Raw genomic sequence first — 13,193 nt, forward strand, 5'->3', positions numbered from 1 at the left:
GCACAACTGCGTTAGTACACGCACTCATGCACAACCTGGAGGAGACCACGCACTCAAGCGCAACAGGGTGAGTACACGCACTCAAGCACAACTGGGGGAGACCACGCACTGAAGCACAACTGGAGCAGACCACGCACTCAAGCACAACTGGGTGAGTACACGCACTCAAGCACAATTGGTCGAGTACACGGACTCAAGCACAACTGGTTGAGTACATGCACTCAAGCACAACTGGGTGAGTACTCGCTCTCAAGCACAACTGGGGGAGTACAAGCACTCAAGTACAACCTGGTTAGTACAAGCACTCAAGCACAACTGGGGAGACCATATTTTCAAGCACAACTGGGTGAGTGCACGCCCTCAGGGGCAGCCTGGTGAGTACAGGCACTCAGGCACAACTGGGGGAGACCACGCACTCAAGCACAACTGGTGGAGACAACACAATCAAGCACAATTAGGCGAATACACGAACTCAAGCACAACTGGGTGAGTACACGCCCTCAAGCACAACTGGGTGAGTACACGCACTCAAGCAGAACCTGGTGAGTGCATACACTCAAACACAACTGGGAGAGACCACACACTCAGGCACAACTGGGTGAGTACACGCACTCAAGCACAACTGGGTGAGTACACGCACTGAAGGAAAACTAGGTGAGTACCCGCACTCAAGCAGAACTAGGTGAGGTGAGTGCACGCACTGAAGCACAACTGGCGAGACCACGCACTCAAGTACAACTGCGTTAGTACACGCACTCATGCACAACCTGGTGAGTACACGCCTTCAAACACAACTCGTTGAGTACATGCACTCAAGCACAACTGGGCCAGATCACGTACTAAAGCACAACTAGGGGAGACCACGCACTTAAGTACAACTAGGTGAGTACAAGCACTCAAGTACAACCTGCTGAGTACAAAAACTCAAGCGTAACTGGGAGAGACCACGCACTCAAGCACAACTGGGTGAGTACACGCACTCAAGCACAACTGGGGGAGACCACGCACTCAAGGACAACTGGAGGGGACCACGCACTCAAGTACAACTGGGTGAGTACACGCACTCAAGCACAAATAGGCGAGAACTCGCACTCAAGCACAACCTGGTGAGAACACGCACTCAAGCACAATTGAGGGAGACCATGCACTCAAGCACAACTGGGTGAGTACACGCACTCAATCACAACTCGTTAAGCACATGCACTCAAGCACAACTCAAGCACTCAAGCACCAAGTATAACTTGGTGAGAACATATTCTCAAGCACAACTGGGAGAGATCACGCACTCAAGCACAACTGGGAGAGACCACGCACTCAAGCACAACTGGGAGAGACCACACACTCAAGGACAACTGGATGAGTACACGCACTCAAGTAAAACCTGGTGAGTACAAACACTCAATCGCAACTGGTAGAGACCATACACTCTAGCACAACTGGGTGAGTACACGCACTCAAGCACAACTGGGGGAGACAACGCACTCAAGCACAACTGGAGGAGACCACGCACTCAAGCACAACTGGGTGAGTACACGCACTCAAGCACAATTGGTCAAGTACACGGACTCAAGCACAACTGGTTGAGTACATGCACTCAAGCACAACTGGGTGAGTACACGCTCTCAAGCACAACTGGGGGAATACACGCACTCAAATACAACCTGGTTAGTACACGCACTCAAGCACAATTGAGGAGACCATGATCTCAAGCACAACTGGGTGAGTGCACGCCCTCAGGGGCAACCTGGTGAGTACAGGCACTCAGGCACAACTGGGGAGACCACGCACTCAAGCACAACTTGTGGAGACCACGCATTCAATCACAATTGGGCGAGTACACGAACTCAAGCACAACTGGCTGAGTACACGCACTCATGCACAACTGGGTGAGTACACGCACTCAAGCAGAATCTGGTGAGTACATACACTCAAATACAATCGGGAGAGACCACGCACTCAAGCACAACTGGGTGAGTACACGCACTCAAGCACAACGGGGTGAGTACACGCACTCAAGCAAAACTAGGTGAGTACTCGCACTCAAGCAGAACTAGGTGATTACATGCACTCAGGCACAACTGGGAGAGACAAAGCACTCAAGCACAACTGAGTGAGTGCACGCACTCAAGCACAACTGCGTTAGTACACGCACTCATGCACAACCTGGAGGAGACCACGCACTCAAGCGCAACAGGGTGAGTACACGCACTCAAGCACAACTGGGGGAGACCACGCACTGAAGCACAACTGGAGCAGACCACGCACTCAAGCACAACTGGGTGAGTACACGCACTCAAGCACAATTGGTCGAGTACACGGACTCAAGCACAACTGGTTGAGTACATGCACTCAAGCACAACTGGGTGAGTACTCGCTCTCAAGCACAACTGGGGGAGTACAAGCACTCAAGTACAACCTGGTTAGTACAAGCACTCAAGCACAACTGGGGAGACCATATTTTCAAGCACAACTGGGTGAGTGCACGCCCTCAGGGGCAGCCTGGTGAGTACAGGCACTCAGGCACAACTGGGGGAGACCACGCACTCAAGCACAACTGGTGGAGACCACACAATCAAGCACAATTAGGCGAATACACGAACTCAAGCACAACTGGGTGAGTACACGCCCTCAAGCACAACTGGGTGAGTACACGCACTCAAGCAGAACCTGGTGAGTGCATACACTCAAACACAACTGGGAGAGACCACACACTCAGGCACAACTGGGTGAGTACACGCACTCAAGCACAACTGGGTGAGTACACGCACTGAAGCAAAACTAGGTGAGTACCCGCACTCAAGCAGAACTAGGTGAGGTGAGTACACGCACTCAAGCACAACTGGGAGAGACAATGCACTCAAGAACAACTGAGTGAGAGCACGCACTGAAGCACAACTGGGGAGACCACGCACTCAAGCACAACTGCGTTAGTACACGCACTCATGCAGAACCTGGTGAGTACACGCACTTAATCACAACTCGTTGAGTACATGCACTCAAGCACAACTGGGCCAGATCACGCACTAAAGCACAACTAGGGGAGACCACGCACTTAAGTACAACTAGGTGAGTACACGCACTCAAGCACAACTGGGAGAGACCACGCTCTCAAGCACAACTGGATGAGTACACGCACTCAAGCACAACTGGGGGAGACCACGGTCTTAAGGACAACTGGAGGAGACCACGCACTCAATCACAACAGGGTGAGTACACACACTCAAGCACAACTGGGCGAGAACACGCACTCAAGCACAACTGGTTGAGAAAATGCACTCAAGCACATCTGGGTGAGTACACGCACTCAAGCACAACTGGGTGAGTACACGCACTCAAGTACAACCTGGTGAGAACACGCACTCAATCACAATTGAGGGAGACCATGCACTCAAGCACAACTGGGTGAGTACACGCACTCAAGCAGAACTAGGTGAGTACACGCTCTAAAGCACAACTGGGGGAGACCACGCACTTAAGTACAACTAGTTGAGCACACGCACTAAAGTACAACTGGGAGAGACCACGCAATCAAGCACAGCTGGATGAGTACACGCACTCAAGTATAACTTGGTGAGTACACATACTCAAGCACAACTGGGAGAGATCACGCACTCAAGCACAACTGGGTGAGTACACGCACTCAATCACAACAGGGGGAGACCACGTATTCAAGCACAACTGGGTGAGTGCACGCCCTCAGGGGCAGCCTGGTGAGTACAGGCACTCAGGCACAACTGGGGGAGACCACGCACTCAAGCACAACTGGTGGAGACCACACAATCAAGCACAATTTGGCGAATACACGAACTCAAGCACAACTGGGTGAGTACACGCCCTCAAGCACAACTGGGTGAGTACACGCACTCAAGCAGAACCTGGTGAGTGCATACACTCAAACACAACTGGGAGAGACCACACACTCAGGCACAACTGGGTGAGTACACGCACTCAAGCACAACTGGGTGAGTACACGCACTGAAGCAAAACTAGGTGAGTACCCGCACTCAAGCAGAACTAGGTGAGGTGAGTACACGCACTCAAGCACAACTGGGAGAGACAATGCACTCAAGAACAACTGAGTGAGAGCACGCACTGAAGCACAACTGGGGAGACCACGCACTCAAGCACAACTGCGTTAGTACACGCACTCATGCAGAACCTGGTGAGTACACGCACTTAATCACAACTCGTTGAGTACATGCACTCAAGCACAACTGGGCCAGATCACGCACTAAAGCACAACTAGGGGAGACCACGCACTTAAGTACAACTAGGTGAGTACACGCACTCAAGCACAACTGGGAGAGACCACGCTCTCAAGCACAACTGGATGAGTACACGCACTCAAGCACAACTGGGGGAGACCACGGTCTTAAGGACAACTGGAGGAGACCACGCACTCAATCACAACAGGGTGAGTACACACACTCAAGCACAACTGGGCGAGAACACGCACTCAAGCACAACTGGTTGAGAAAATGCACTCAAGCACATCTGGGTGAGTACACGCACTCAAGCACAACTGGGTGAGTACACGCACTCAAGTACAACCTGGTGAGAACACGCACTCAATCACAATTGAGGGAGACCATGCACTCAAGCACAACTGGGTGAGTACACGCACTCAAGCAGAACTAGGTGAGTACACGCTCTAAAGCACAACTGGGGGAGACCACGCACTTAAGTACAACTAGTTGAGCACACGCACTAAAGTACAACTGGGAGAGACCACGCAATCAAGCACAGCTGGATGAGTACACGCACTCAAGTATAACTTGGTGAGTACACATACTCAAGCACAACTGGGAGAGATCACGCACTCAAGCACAACTGGGTGAGTACACGCACTCAATCACAACAGGGGGAGACCACGTATTCAAGCACAACTGGGTAAGTACACGCACTTAAGCACAATTGGGCGAGTACACACACTCAAACACAACTGGTTGAGTACGTGGACTCAAGCACAATTGGGTGAGTACACGCACTCAAGCACAACTGGTTGAGTACACACACTGAAGCACAACTGGGGAAGACCACGCACTCAAGCACAACTAGGTGAGTACATTTACTCAAGCACAACTGGGGGAGACCACGCACTCAAGCACAACTGGGGGAGACCACGCACTCAAGCACAAGTGGGTGCGTACACGCACTCAAGCATAACTGGGTGAGTACAGTCACTCAAGCAGAATTTGTTGAGTACATACACTCAAACACATCTGGGAGAGACCACGCACGCAAGCACAACTGGGGGAGACCACGCACTCAAGCACAAGTGGGTGCGTACACGCACTCAAGCACAACTGGGTGAGTCCTTGAACTCAAGCAAAACTAGGTGAGTACAAGCACTCAAGCAGAAATAGGTGAGTACACGCACTGAAGCGCAACTGGGAAAGACTATGCACTCAAGCACAACTGAGTGAGTGCACGCGCTGAAGCACAACTAGGGAGACACGCGCTGAAGCACAACTAGGGAGACACGCACTCAAGCACAACTGTGTTAGTACAAGCACTCAATCACAAATCGTTGAGTCCATGCACTCAAGCACAACTGGGGCAGACCACGCACTAAAGCACAACTAGGGGAGATCACGTACTTAAGTACAACTAGGTGATTACACGCGCTCATTCACAACTGGGAGAGACCACGCACTCAAGCACAACTGGATGTGTACACGCACTCAAGTACAACCTGGTAAGTACACACACTCAAGCGCAACTGGGACAGACCACGCACTCAAGCACAACTGGGTGAGTATGCGCACTCAAGCACAACTGGAGGAGACCACGCACTCAAGCACACCTGGGTGAGTACATGCACTCAAGCACAATTGGTCGAGTACACAGACTCAAGCACAACTGGTTTAGTAAATGCACTCAAGCACAACTGGGTGAATGCACGCACTAAGGGGCAGCCTGATGAGTACATGCACTCAAGCACAACGGGGGGAGACCACGCACTCAAGCACAACTAGTGAAGACCACGCATTCAATCACAATTGGGCGAGTACACGAATTCAAGCACAACTGGGTGAGTACACGCACTCAAGTACAACTGGGTGAATACAGGCACTCAAGCACAACTAATGAGTACACGCACTCAAGCACGACTAAGTGAGTACACGCTCTCAAGCACAACTAGGAGAGATCACGGACTCAAGCAGAACTGGGTGAGTGCACGCACTAGAGCACAATTGAGGGAGACCATGCACTCAAGCACAACTGGGTGAGTACACGCACTCAAGTACAATTTGGTGAGTACACGCACTCAAGCACAGCTGGGGGAGACCACGCTCTCAAGCAGAACTGGGGGAGACCACGCTCTCCAGCAGAACTGGGTGAGTACACGCACTCAAACACAACTGGGAGAGTCCACGCACTCAATCACAACTGGGTGAGTACACGCACTCAAGCACAACTTGGTGAGTACACGCACTCAAGCAGAACTAGGCGAGTACACGCACTCAAGCACAACCGGGAGAGACCACGCACTCAAGCACAACTGGTGGAGACCACGCATTCAAGCACAATTGGGCGAGTACACAAACTCAATCACAACTGGGTGAATACACGCAGTCGGTTCGCTGTCGAGCTCCATTAACACAGGCAGACACTCAATGGCGCTCAGGGCATCTTCGGTGACCACATTGTCCCTGGCGTATAGCTCAGAGTAGTGCTCGACCCAGCGCTTCAGCTGCAGTGTCTGGTCCTGAATTACCTCGCCAGTGGCAGATTTCAGAGGAGCGGTCTTCTTCTGGATTGGGCCGAGGGCCTGCTTGATGCCGTCATACATTCCCCTCACATTGCCTGTATCCGCTGCAGTCTGTATCTGGGAGCAGAGCTGGAGCCAATAGTTGTTGGCACATCGACTGGCGCTCTGCTGCACTTTGCAGTGGACGGCCCGAAGGATCTGTAAGTAGCGCTGACTTGGGTAGGCTTTGTAGGCTGCCAAGGCGTTTCTCTTCTCTTCGATTACAGGTGTCATCTCTTCCGAGTGAGCCTCGAACCAGTCTGCCGACCTGCTGGTCTTCTTGCCAAAGGTGGAAATGGCAGCGTTGAACACAGCGTCTCTGAAGTGCTCCCATCTTTTACAGGCAGTGACCCCAGCTGGGCCAGGGAGAGCTTCCTCGAGCACGTGTGCAAAATCTTCCACCATGTCCTGGTTGCGGGTCTTGGTGGTGTCGATGCGAGGTCTGCCCGCCTTTTTCGAGTGATGAATCTTCTTTGGTTGCATCTTGACCCTGCTACATACCAGGGAGTGGTCGGTGTCACAGACAGCACTCTGGTAGCTACGCGTAATCTTGATGATAGACTTGCACGCCTGGTAAGAATCAGGTCAAGCTGGTGCCAGTGCTTGGATCTGGGGTGTCTCCAAGATACTCGGTGTTGAGGCTTTGTGCCGAAGAACGTGTTGGTGACACAAAGACCATGAAGGCAGCAGAGTTCTAGCAGACGTTGCCCGTTCTCATTCATCCTTCCTATGCCGAATTGACCCAGACAAGTGGGCCAAATGTGCTCGGCACCCACTCTGGCGTTGAAGTCGCCGAGGATGAACAGTGGCTCCTTTACAGGGATTCTCGCTATGACTCTGTTGAGGTCATCGTAGAATTTTTCCTTTGCCTCTGCTGGAGAAGTCAGGGTTGGTGCATATGCACTAATTACATTGACTGGTCCTGTTTGGGAGTACAGTTGCAGAGACAGAATTCGTTCGGTTTCCCCCATCGGTGGCATAATGTGTCCCAACAGTGCATTCCTGACCGCAAATCCCACACCATGTTCTCTGGTCTCATCTGGAGGTTTTCCTTGCCAGAAGAAAGAGAAGGTCCTCTCTCTCACAGATCCTGATCCTGGGAGCCTGGTCTCTTGGAGAGCAACAATATCCATCTGCAGCTTGCTAAGCTCCCTATCGATGATTGCTGTTTTTCGGGCGTCATTGATTTCTTGCAGGTCGTCAGAGAAACCTGGTGTCAGTGTCCTGACGTTCCATGTGCCCAGCTTTAGGGCAGTTGATATTTTCTTCTGTGGTTTGGTATTGCTTGGTGCAAAGTTGTCGGGCCGCTTGTCAGTTTTCACCCTAAACCCCACGCACCCAGTGAGGTTAACGGACCGTGGCGAGGCAACACCTTATTGGCTGGGGTTTGCCCAGCTTGAGGCGGGTGGTAGCCGCCCAGTGGGGCGCGATGACCCCTCCCACCGTCGGAAGCAACCCCTGGCGTCACACTCTTCGCCAATCGAGCAGAAGACTTAAAACCGGTAGACTGTCGCTTCCCGTGTTGGCGAAGCTGGAGTGTCCTCTCCAGGGTGCAAAGCCTGGGTAGGTAGATATGGAGGAGAAGCTGTTACCCATGCAGCAGGTCCCCCCTCTTCACGTTGCTGAAATTATCCAATAGAGAGGCAAATGCCAATACGCATGGTTCCAGCAACGTCGCAGGAGCTGCCAGAACGAGGTCGACGTCAACAACGAACTGCCTTAGGGGCTCCAACTCCGGATTTTTCCTCGAGGTTGACTCCTGAAGCCTTCCCAAAACAAGGGTATGGCCGCAAGGCAGCGGAGGTTTAAAATCAGGGTTTTCCTTCCCCTAGATGGGCTGCCTTCCCAGGCTATCGAGTCCCATCTACCCGGAGCAGAATTAGTGACTTAATTAGGGTAATTAACACTCACTCTTAATTTTTTGACACAGACTGTGGAGAAGCTACCAAGTTAGGGTAGGCTTAGTTAACGTAACTCAATGGGGATGTAATTAGTGGTCCGTTTGACCTTAATTGAGAATTACTCACTGAATACTTGCAAGGAGTCAAGTGTGGTGTAATATGTTGAGTTATTGTTAACAAGAGAGAGAGACAAGTGTTAAAGATTGACGTAGAGTATCATCATGTTGTTGTCTAGTGGGAGACAATTGTTTGTGATTACCGTAGTACTTTGTTGCTGACTGCTGCGATCAGTCAATTAACATAATTAATCACTTCAGGCAATTTCTTTTGGTTGTCGTCTGGTGACGAGAGTAGAGTCATCTAGGGATCTGTGGAGTTGTGTCCCTGAATCCCGCCTTGCCTGTCTGTGTATCTGGTTACAACAGGGCAACTTCTTATTGGGAGTTGCAAAGAGTATTCACACGGGGTTGTGATAGGGGGGAGTCACTGTTGGACTCCCGTCTAGTTACGTGGGTCTCTCCTGGGGGGGCGGGAGGACCCCTAAGTTTGTGATTATAGTAGCTGTCAGGGAAACCGAGACACTATTGATTGCCTGCTTGTGTCTTTGTCTTCAGTGGATATCCTTCATTTGTTCAGTTAGTTCATGTTGTCAGCCCGAAGTGTCAGCAAGATGGAGCCTGCTGTCACTTCTCGAGGGGCTGTTGAATAGCTGTGTTGCAAATGCCACTTGATGTACAATAACGTAACTATTCGCTGTGGTGTAACTTAGTCTGTGATATTTTTCTTTGTTTTGCAATATTGCGTCATCAGTGGGCACACCTGTGTTCAGGTTAGTTCAGTATGCAGCCTCACAGCAAGGGTTGCTGTTTAGCTGTTTGTTATCGTGCCACTGGATTGACATTAACGTAATGTAAACTCGGTAATGTAGTAGTTAGTCTCTTGTTATTAATAAATTGTTATGTTGTAGAAAACAGTCTTTGATGTCAAACCTTCAACCATATTATTCCACCATATTTCTGCATATTATTATTAAATGTTGATGTAATCTTGATAAGGCGGCTGTTCTTGGGAATTCGAATTCCAATTCATAGCGCCACATCAAATATAAATATTTGATTGTGAGAACCCGTCGGTTACCCTTTATTAGTTTTAACGTCCTGTTTAACTAGGAGGAGCCAGCGGCCTATTGTGGACAGGTTTTCACCCTTGGTGGTGGAGGCCTGGCGGTTTGCTCCCTCTTTTCCTTTTTCTACTGGACTCATGCTTAACTGCCGTGAGCAGACTTTAAACTTGTAGTCCACCTCTTAAGGGAGGTAGGCGTAGAGAAAAATCTCACATTGTGAGCTTTGCAAAGCATCGGAGTTGCGTGTTGTGAGCGTTTCAATAAAAGAATGGGTCGTTGTGAGAGTTGCAACACATGAATGAGGAGATATTGTTGCAACACAGAAGTATTGTGTGTTGCAACTCTGGACTAACATACTTGTTGTGAATTTTGCAACATAAAAATACCATACCGTGAGTGATGCATCACGTTATTTCTGTGTTGCAATGCTACACTCACTCACCATGTATTATCCCTGTGTTGCAATGCTGTAACTCTCACATCACAAACCACATTATTTCTGTGTTGCAACTCTCGCAAAACGTTATACATGTACGTTGAACGCAACATACACAAGACGTTATTCTTTTCTGCTGCAACATTCTCAAGACGTTATTCCTGCATTTACAACGTTGTAACACTCTCAACACATTTTAACTGAGTTGAAGCTTTCATAACACTTTATTTCTTCGTTTGATTATTCACAATATTATTGTTCTGTGGTGCAAAACTCACAACATGCCACTCCTGAGATGCAACACGCACAACGGATTATTTGTGCGGTGCAACTCTCACAACACGCTAGTCTTGTGTTGCAATGATGTAACACAACACTACCAATCTATAATTTATGCATGCAACACTTACAGAACATCTTTTCTGTGTTGCAGTACTCACAAAATGGCATTTATGTGTTGTAACACTCACAACACGTTATTCCTGTGTTGCATCGCTGCATCACTCACAACATGTTATTGCTGTGTTTCAACACTCATAAGACGTTAGCAATGTGATGCAACACTCAACTCGTTTTACCATCAAGCGTTAAACGTTGTATTCTTGCACCATATAAATTGTTCATTGTTAATATGTAAATTACATATTGTATTAGATTGAAAAGTTATATAAAAGGTGATGGAAAAATTACTAAGTTATAAATTGATAAACAAAAACAGAGTTATAAATAAATATATAAATAGAAAATAGTTAAACAAATATAATGGAAAAGACTAAATATATTATATGCAAATGAATAGTTATTAGAGACGATTAAGTGTACAAATACAGGTGATTAAGTATCTAAAAAATGTGTGAATATCGCATCTCGCACCTCGCATCAGAAGAGGTTTGTGTCTGAGACACAAACCAGGGTTTTACACAACTCCTCCATGCACTCGAGCTATGTCAATATGTCTTCGCCTTTACGTCATTACACACAGAAATCACAATAGCGTGATGCATCAGATGAAACAATCCACAAGGGCTGTGACGAGGATTCGTAACTTCGTCCGACATCATCACAGATGCTGCCTTAATCGACTGAGCTACGACATGGTCAAAAGAGTTGAAACCAGAAGTTGAACCAAACTTACTTGGATCCAGCAACCTCTCCGAGACACAAACCAGGGTTTTAAACAACTCCCATGCACTCGAGCTGTGTCTATAGGCTGCTTTAATTTGTCGACCTTACTTCATTACAAACAGAAATCACAATAGCAAGATGCATCAAATGAACAAAATCCACAAGAGCTTTGACAAGGATTCGAACCTACGCCCAAGATCATTCCAAACGCAACCTTATTCGACTGAGCAACAACATGGTCAAAAGCGTTGAAATCAGAAGTTGTACCAAACTTACTTGGATCCTGCAGCCTCTCCGAGACACAAACCAGGGTTTTACACAACTCCCCCAAGCACTCGTGCTATGTCAATAGGCCTTTCTACCTCTTCGCTCTTACTTCATTACACACAGAGGGGCCTCGTTGCCTGGTGGATAGCGCGCAGGACTCGTAATTCTGTGGCGCGTGTTTGATTCCCGGACGAGGCAGAAACAAATGGGGCAAAGTTTCTTTCACCCTGAATGGCCCTGTTACCTAGCAGTAAATAGGTACCTGGGAGTTAGTCAGCTGTCACGGGCTGCTTCCTGGGTTGTGTATGTTTGGTGTGTGGGAAAAAAAAGCAGTTAGTAAACAGTTGATTGAAAGTTGAGTGGTGGGCCGAAAGAGCAAAGCTCAACCCCCGCTAAACACAACTAAGTGAACACAAGTAGGTGAATACAGAATTCACAGTAGCATGATGCATCAAATGAAAAAATCCACAAGGGCCATGACGAGGATTCGAACCTACGTCCGAGATCATCCCAGATGCTGCCTTAATCAACTGAGGTACGACATGGTCAAAAGAATTGAAACCAGACGTTGTACCAAACTTTCTTGGATCCTGCAGCCTCTCCGTGACACAAACAAGGGTTTTACACAACTCCCCAATGCACTCGAGCTGTCAATAAGCTGTTCTACTTTTTCGCCCTAACTTCATTACACACAGAAATCACAATAGTGTGCTGCATCAAATGAACAAATCCACAAAAGCCGTGACGAAGATTCGAACCTACGTCCGAGATCATCTCAGATGCTGCCTTAATCGACTGAGCTACGACATGGTGAAAAGAGTTGAAACCAGAAGTTTTACCAAACTTACTTGGATCCTGCTGCCTCTGTGAGAAACAAACCAGGGTTTTACACAACTCCCCCATGCACTCGAGTTATGTCAATAGGCTGTTCTACCTCTTCAACCTTATTTAATTACACACAGAAATCACAATAGCGTGATGCATCATATGAACAAATCCACAAGGGCCGTGACGAGGATTGGAACCTACGTCCGTGATCATCCCAGACGCTGAGTTAATCGACTAGCTACGACATGGTCAAAAGAGTTGAAATGGGAAGTTGTACCAAACTAACTTTGATCCTGCAGTCTTTCCGTAAAACAAAGCAGGGATTTTCACAACTTTCCCATGCACTCGAGCTATGTCAATAGGTCATTCTACCTCTTCACCCTTACTTCATTGCACGCAGAAGTCACAATAGTGTGCTGCATCAAATGAACAAATATACAAGGGCCGTGACACGGTTTTGAGCCTACGTCCGAGATCATCCCAGAGGCTGCCATATTCGACTGAGCAACGATATGTCAAAAGAGTTGAAACGAGTAGTTGTACCAAACTTACTTGAATTAGATAAACTTACTTGGATGTCAATAGGCCGTTCTTCCTCTTCGCCCTTACTTCATTACGCACAGAAATCAAAATAGCGTAATGCATCATATGAGCAAATCCACAAGGGCCGTGACTAGGATTCGATCCTACAATTACAATGTCACACTGTCATTGTGACACTAGTGGAAGTTTTATGCTGTCCGTTCATATAATTCTCGA

This window comes from Procambarus clarkii, chromosome 17 (assembly GCF_040958095.1).
Source record: "Procambarus clarkii isolate CNS0578487 chromosome 17, FALCON_Pclarkii_2.0, whole genome shotgun sequence".
NCBI lineage: Eukaryota > Metazoa > Arthropoda > Malacostraca > Decapoda > Cambaridae > Procambarus > Procambarus clarkii.